Raw genomic sequence first — 8,078 nt, forward strand, 5'->3', positions numbered from 1 at the left:
TCTTTTCAGTGAAGAATAAAGAGTGATTCCTAGAGATCAGAAACAGAAAAATTCAAACACTTTAAGGGTATTTGCCATGAGCTAACATTGTAGCACAATGGAATAAGCTCCCACTTGGGAAGCCATAATGCCATATCAGGGTGCCAGCTGAGTCTCTACAGCTCTGGTTCCTTTCCAGTTTCCTGCTAACACACCTCAGAAAGATGGCTCAATTGCTTAGGTCCTTATTGTCCACAAGGAAGACCATGATGGAGTTACAGGCACCTGGCTTATGTTTATCCCAGCTCTAGCCATTGCAGTATTTTGAAGGGTGAACCAATAGGTAGATGTTCTGTCTCTGAATATTCCTCCCTCTCTGTTGTAGATAGATAAACAAGCAAATAAACAGCCAAGGAGGAGCACCCAGAGGCTCTGGGATTATTAATTGTCTGTGAGTCACAAAGAAAGCCTGTCCCAACACATCAAATTGAATAGCAATGAACCCTGTACGTAAGTATTAGAATCCTAGAAAATCAAAAAAAATCATAAAGCTCATGTCAAAGTCAAATTCAATGGCAAAACCTTGAAGATAATTTATTTCCCAAATGCTCTTATTCTCCCTCCATTCTTACTGGTAAAATATTCCAAAAGTCATATTAACTCTTTCTAATGAAATAGCATATTCATTTATTTCTGAAATTGAAAAGATCTAAGACACTTGGTCCAATTAAACTTTTAAATTTTAAATTATTGTCTCAAGAAAATAACCTTTGAATTCCAAACTACCTGTTATTTTGTTTGATATAAGGTATGTTTCTATGAATAATCTAATCATTTAAAGAAACATCTCTGTGATGTACAGCATGTGTCATTGAGAAACAGTTTTCTTTTGTAGTTAAAGGCAGGCTCTGGATTTGATCTGGGTTTTAGTTATATCTAAATACTGAGTAGCTGTGTGATCATAGGCAAATATTTAACCACTCCATGCATCCATTTTCTCATTCAGATATGATAGTAATGGTAACTGCCTCATAGAGTTGATAGAATTAAGAATTGAAGCTAGAGAAATGAAATACAATGTATGCCATCAGTACATAACAGATTTATTTATTTCAATTGAAAATGTAATATTCTGGAAGGTGCAATCTCAGGCAAGAGTTAGGGAAAAAACACAGTGGAAATTCCACAGAAGGAAGAGGGATGCTATGCTCCTACATAGATTGTGTGGATGCACAGAATGAGTATAGGAACAACACAGGACCCCAGTAGCCAAGAGTCTAAAATGCCAGTTTGGGACACTGAGGTGATATCAGACTGCAGTAGTCCAAACAACTTGTGATATAGCTTCATGGAGAGCCCCACAGGGCTCCAGGATATCTGCCAAACTGGAAGGAAGATAGAGGCTCATTTGTCTCCCCCGTGCCAACAATGATGCCCTACAATTAGCTGAGAGAGAGAGGGCAGAAGTTTGGACACACAAACAGCTGCACCACCTTGTGTCCACAAGCCTAGAAACCAACTGCAAGGAGATGCCTGAGTCTGGCTGGGAGGACTGACAGGGGACTGAGTACCCATGTAGGACTATGAGGTGCCCAACATATTAAAAACTCTTGGGCTCACCTGCCTAGGAGGAGCACCCATAGGTAGCTGGCTCTGAGAGTGTCTCTGCCTCTCTGTGGATGGGATGGACTGGTGGGGTAGAGTGGATCCTTGGTGCTGCAGGACTGTAGGATCCTTGCATGTTGGGACTGTGGAAACACTATGGTTGCATCTAAGTCACAGGTGTTGCTGGGTCTCTGGGAAATCACTGTGGATTGCTCTACATAATCACAACTGCCTGACTGCCTGGGGTGGGTCATTCTGATGGGATTCATGCTCACACTGATGATTGCATGGATCCTTTGTGTGGTTCTTCTGGCAGCATGGATGAATATTTTACCCAGTGGGGTTAGCACCCAGGCATTAATCATCATGGAAGAAAGGAGGTGAAGATGAAACTACTACACCAACACAGCTGATTAAACTCTCTCTTCTGTTAAAAAAAAAGATCTAGCATGCCCAACTTGGGTGTCACCCTTGATACTCCCCCAACCCTGGCACACTAAATAGAGCTCCCAGACACAGCCAGCACACATCTCTGGGTATTCACTGAAAGGACAGACACTCCACTAAGCCACAGAGGTATGACCCAAAGATAAAAGTAATCAGAGGGGAAAAATACAAGTATCTCCAAAAATGCCTACAAATAAACACAGACATTCAAGAATCAAGAATAAGGAATACAAGGCTGGTGCCACGGCTCACTAGGCTAATCCTCTGCCTAGCGGCGCTGGCACACTGGGTTCTAGTCCCGGTCGGGGCGCCAGATTCTGTCCCGGTTGCCCCTCTTCCAGGCCAGCTCTCTGCTGTGGCCAGGGAGTGCAGTGGAGGATGGCCCAGGTGCTTGGGCCCTGCACCCCATGGGAGACCAGGAAAAGCACCTGGCTCCTGGCTCCTGCCATCGGATCAGCGCGGTACGCCAGCCGCAGCGCGCCGGCCGCGGCAGCCATTGGAGGGTGAACCAACGGCAAAAGGAAGACCTTTCTCTCTGTCTCTCTCTCTCACTGTCCACTCTGCCTGTCAAATAAATAAATAAATAAATAAAAAATAAAAAAAAGAATAAGGAATACAAAGTGATGCACTACAGGAACACAACAGTTCAATACTAAAATGTGAAGAGGAAGAGATTGTTAAGGGCTTGAAATAGAATTCAAAAGATTAATCATAGGGTTATTCAGAAGCAATCAAAGTTAAAGTGATGATTTAAAGAAATTAAATTACATGAATGAAATTTTTGCATAAAATTCAGATTTTAAAGAGAAACAAAATGAATTCTTACAAATGAAGAATTCATTAGATTAAATAAAAATGATGCGGAAAGCCTTAACTGAAATGATGAGGCAGAGGAATGAATATTTGAGTTAGAAAACAAATCTCTGGAATTTCTACAATCATATAAAAAAAAAAAACAGAAGAAATTAGAAAAACTAAAAACAGTGTTGCAGATTTATGGGATAATATCAAATAGCCAAACATACATGTATTAATAATTCCTGAAGATGTGGAAAGAGAGAATGGATGAGAAGTTCTATTTAGTGAAATAATCACAGAAAAACTACCCAGTTTGGAGAAAGAAAGAGACATTCAGGTACAGGAAGCAAATAGAACTAACAGACATGAACAGAAAAATTCTTCCCCACACATATTGTAGTTAAAATTCAACAATAAAACAAAGAAAATAGTCTAAAGCATGAGAGAAATGCTAGATTATTTTAGAGGATGTCTAATAAGTATCACATCCCAATTATCATCAGAAACTCAAAGGGTAGGAGAGAATGGTGAGGTATAGTCCACGTCTTCTCCTCCCCTCTTCAGAAACCTTTTATTTAAGGAAAAGGAGCTTCATACATTTCATAATTACAACTTCAGAAACATGGCTATTCTTCCCACTGTACTGCCCTCTAACCCACTCTCCCACCCCTTTTCCTCCTCCCTCCCTTATTCTCACCTTTATGTTTTTACTAAGATCTATTTTCTGTTAATTTTGTATGCATATGATTAGCTCTATGTTAAGTAAGGAGTTCAAGAAATAGTATGAATGACAAAAAAAGAACTTTTTTTCAACAGTTAAGACAAGAACTGTTAAAAATACAGTCCACGTTTTAAGAGAAAGAAACTATCAACATAAAATACTGTATCTTGCAAAGTTCTCATTTATTAATGTAGGTGAAACAAAGACCTTCCATAACCATGAGAAACTGAATTTCTCACCATTCTTCCAGCCTACAAATGATGCTACAAACAGAAACCCAAAATGATAGGACTATGAAAGAATGTGAAAGTAGAAAACCACCCAGTAAAAGTACAAAGCAAATTCAAAGTAAACAATATGAATATTTAGATTAGAAAAATGGGAGGGTCAATCCTTATTTATCAACAGAAACCTTGAATGTAAATAAAATAGATCAAAACAGAAATCAACAAAAACCTCTGGGAATGAATGAAGACAACAATACAACATACCAAAACTTATGGGATACAGCAAAATTAGTGTTAACATAGAAATTTAGAGCAATTGGTGCCTACAGCAAGAAATTGGAAAGGCAACAAATAATGAGCTATCAATGCATCACAAGGACCTAGAACGACAACAATAAACCAAACCCAAACTTAGCAGGAGAAAAGAAATAATTAAAATTATTAAAGAAGAAATAAACAAAATTGAAGCCAAATAAATACAACACACATAAAAAATACGACATCCATTCAAGATGAAAACCTTAAGCAAATTGGGTATAGAAGGAATATTCCTCAACGTATTCAAGACAATTTGTAACAAACCCACAGGAAGCATCTTATTGAATGGAGAATAATTGGAATAATTTCAGTAAGACTTGGAACCAGACAAGGATGCCCACTCACACCATTGCTCTTTAATATAGTCTTGAAATTTTTAGCCAGAGCCATTAGGCAAGAAAATGAAATCAAATGTATACAAATTGGAAAGGATGAAGTGAAACTATCCCTATATGCAGATGATTTTATATATAGGGGATACAATAGATTCCAATGAGAGACTACTCAACTCATAAAAGCATTTGATAGGGGAGGTGCTGTGGGAGAATGGTTAAAGCCTCCGCCTGCAGTGCTGCCATCCCATATGGGCACTGGTTTGAGTCCTAGCTGCTCCACTTATGATCCAGCTCTCTGCTATGTCCCAGAAAAGCAGTAGAAGATGGCCCAAGTCCTTGGGTCCTGGCACCAGTGTGGGAGATTTGGAAGAGGCTCCTGGCCCTGACTTCAGATCAGCATAGCTCTAGCCATGCAGCCATCTGGGGAATAAACTAATGGATGAAAGACCTTTCTCTTCCTCTCTACCTCTACCTCTTTGTAACTCTGACTTTCAAATAAATGAATAAATCTTTTTTTACAAAAGAGTTTGGGATGCTGGTACCATTGGCTTATCCTCTGCCTGTGGTGCTGGCATTCACTATGGATGCCAGTTCTAGTCTCAGTTGTTCCTCTTCCACCCTAGCTCTTTTCTGTGGCCCTGGAGGACAGTGGAGGATGGCCCAAGTGCTTGAGCTCCTACACCCTCATGGGAGACCGGGAGGAAGCACCTGGCTCCTGGCTTTGGAGCGGTACAGCTCAGGCCATAGTAGCCATTTGGAGAGTGAATCAATGTAAGGAAGATCTTCCTTTCTGTCTCTCTCTCACTGTCTATAACTCTACCTGTCAAATAAAGAGTTTGGTAAAGTGGCAAGATATAAGATCAACATAGAAATGTCAACATCTTTTGAATACACAGACAATGCCATGGCTGAGAAAGAACTTTTGAGAACAATCCCATTCACAAAAGCTACAAAAGGAATTCAATACCTTGGAATAAATTTAACCAATGATGTAAAGATCTCTTTGATGAAAATTACAAAATATTAAAGTAATAGAAGAAGACATTTCAAAATGGAAAATTCTTCCATTTTCATGAATTAGAAGAATAAATATCATCAAAATGTCCATACTACCAGAAGCAATTTATAGTCTCAATGTGATTCCAATCAAAACACCAAGGACATTCTTCACAGATGTAGAAAAAACGATGCTGAAAATCATATGGAAATATAGGAGATTCCAAATAGCTAAAGCAATCATATGCAACAAAAACAAAGAGAGAGGCATTAGTTTTCTTTTTTTCAGATTTTATATTTTATTTAATTTTTAAAAGATTTTATTTATTTGAAAGGCAGAGTTACAGAGAGGCAGAGAGAGAGAGCAATTCCATCCTCTGGTTCACTCCCCAATTGACTGCAATGACCGGAACTGTGCTGATCTGAAGCCAGGAGCTCCATATGGGTCTCCCACACAGGCGCAGGGGCCCAAGCACTTGGGCCATCATCCACTGTTTTCCCAGGCCACAGCAGGGAGCTGGATGGGAAGTGGAGCAGCCTGCACTGGAACTGGCGCCCTATGGGATGCTGGTGCTGCAGTGCTGGCCCCCCAAATATCTCTTAAGGAAACAAGTAAGAGGGGATGAAAAAAGCATTCCCTGCCTCTGCCTTCAGGCTGAGCCAGCAGCGCTGGGAGAGGAGGCCCTGGTTGCTGACTCGGCAGAGCCCCACAACTGGGATCTAAAAGACCCAGCACAGAACCTGGCGCCAGGGATGGGCAGGGGTGGCGCAGGCACCTGGAGCCTGAGTGCTGGCGGCAGGTCAAGTGCGAGCCCTGCTGGGAGCTGGCAGGGGTGCCCGGTGTGGCCCGGCCCTTGGTTTCACCCTGCAGCCTTCCCTCAAGGCTCTCTGGGTTCCTGTGAATGGAACAACGCTGTCTCCAAGTCCTCCTGTGACTGGGGTTTTATATCCTGTTAGCCTGGTCCATCTGAGAGGCAGAGGCCTCCCATCTGCAGGCCCCAAGCTCCATTTCCTGAGGGGGCAGCAGCCCCGGTACCTGAGCAGTGGAGACTTGAACTCGGCCACCCCATCGGGGACAGGGGCATCCCAGGCGGTGGCCACACACATGGGTGTCTCGAGCGCTGGGCCACCATGTGTACCCCCACTCTGATCTGCTTGGGCTGCTCCCTGGGGGACCCCGTGGGACATTTCCTTGTCACCCCTCATGGTCATAGGAGTGCGGAGGAGAACCAGTTAGGGCTGCAGACGGCCCCTTGACTGGCCAGACGGGTGCTGGTCTTCACGGGGGAAGACACAGGAGCAGGGAGCCCGCCCCCAGTCTCAAAAGGTGGAAGGCATGGGCAGCCTGCACGGCCCCCGTGGTGAGGCCTGTGCACCTCCAGGTGGGGCCGTGTGCGGCCCCCATGGTCCCTTGCACCTTCTCTCACCTGTGTGTCGGCCGGGGCTCCCCGCAGACATCACCCCATCTCCTGTGTTTATCTGGCGGCTTGGCCGTGGACCCCATGGCTGACAGTGATGCAGCTCTGACACACTTGTCCCTGCTCTTGACAGACAAGACCCCAGAGACAGCAGGCGCTCAGCTTAGCGGTTAAGACACTTGCTTTTCTTTCTCCTCCTGAAGATTTGTGTATTTATTTGAAAGGCACAGCTATGCAGAGAGAGGGAAAGAGGTCTTCCATCTGCTGGTTCATTCCCCAAGTGGCGGCAATGGCCAGGGCTGGGCCAGGCCAAAGCCAGGAGCTGGGAGCTCTGTTCAGGTCTCCCATGTGGCTGGTAGAGCCCAGCACTTAGGCCGTCCTCCATTGCACATTAGAAGGGGGCAGGAACGGAAATGGAGCAGCCAGGATGTGAACTGGTGGTGTGACAGGTGGCAGCTTAACCTGCTCTACCACCGTGCTGGCCCTAACACCTGCTAGGACATCTGCATTCTAGGTCCCAGTCCTGGGTCCCCCCTACTCAGCTCCCGGCCGATGCCCACCCTGGGTCCCCCCGACTCAGCTCTCAGCTGACGCCACCTTGGGTCCCCCTGACTCAGCTCCTGGCCGACGCCCACCCTGGGTCCCCCCGGACTCAGCTCCCAGCTGACGCCACCTTGGGTCCCCCTGGCTCAGCTCCCTGGGTCCCTCCGACTCAGCTCCCAGCTGACGCCCACCCTGGATCCCCTGACTCAGCTCCCAGTCGACGCCCACCCTGGCTCCCTGCCACCCGCGGGGGAGCCCACGCAGAACTCTGAGCTTCGGCTCCTTCAGCCTTCCCAGGCACCCGGGGGTGACCCAGTGGATTCGAGCTCTGCCTCTCACACTGAGCATGAGCTAAAGAGAACACAAAACTCCAAGAACCAAGGCTGCAGGCCCAGCGCAGAGGATTCCACTTAGATTCCCAAGGGCCTGAGCAGCCTGGCTTTGGGCCATAGCTCCCAAGGTTGGGCGCATTTGCGACTCCCAGCCTGTGCGCGGGCTCGCTGTGCTCTGCCCCAAGCAGAGAGGCGCTCGGGCCCAACGCTAAGTGCACTCTGTTCTTGTTTTGTCTGAACCCCCTCTGCCAGACCCCGCCTAGCCACACCACCCTCCTCTAGCTGGACGTTCCGGCGGCACTGCCCGGCCCCAGCCGAGGGTGCAGGCTGCTCCGCGAAGACACAGAGACGGAGTCGCT

The sequence above is a fragment of the Oryctolagus cuniculus genome, chromosome 13 (assembly GCF_964237555.1).
Source record: "Oryctolagus cuniculus chromosome 13, mOryCun1.1, whole genome shotgun sequence".
In the NCBI taxonomy this organism is placed as follows: Eukaryota; Metazoa; Chordata; class Mammalia; order Lagomorpha; family Leporidae; genus Oryctolagus; species Oryctolagus cuniculus.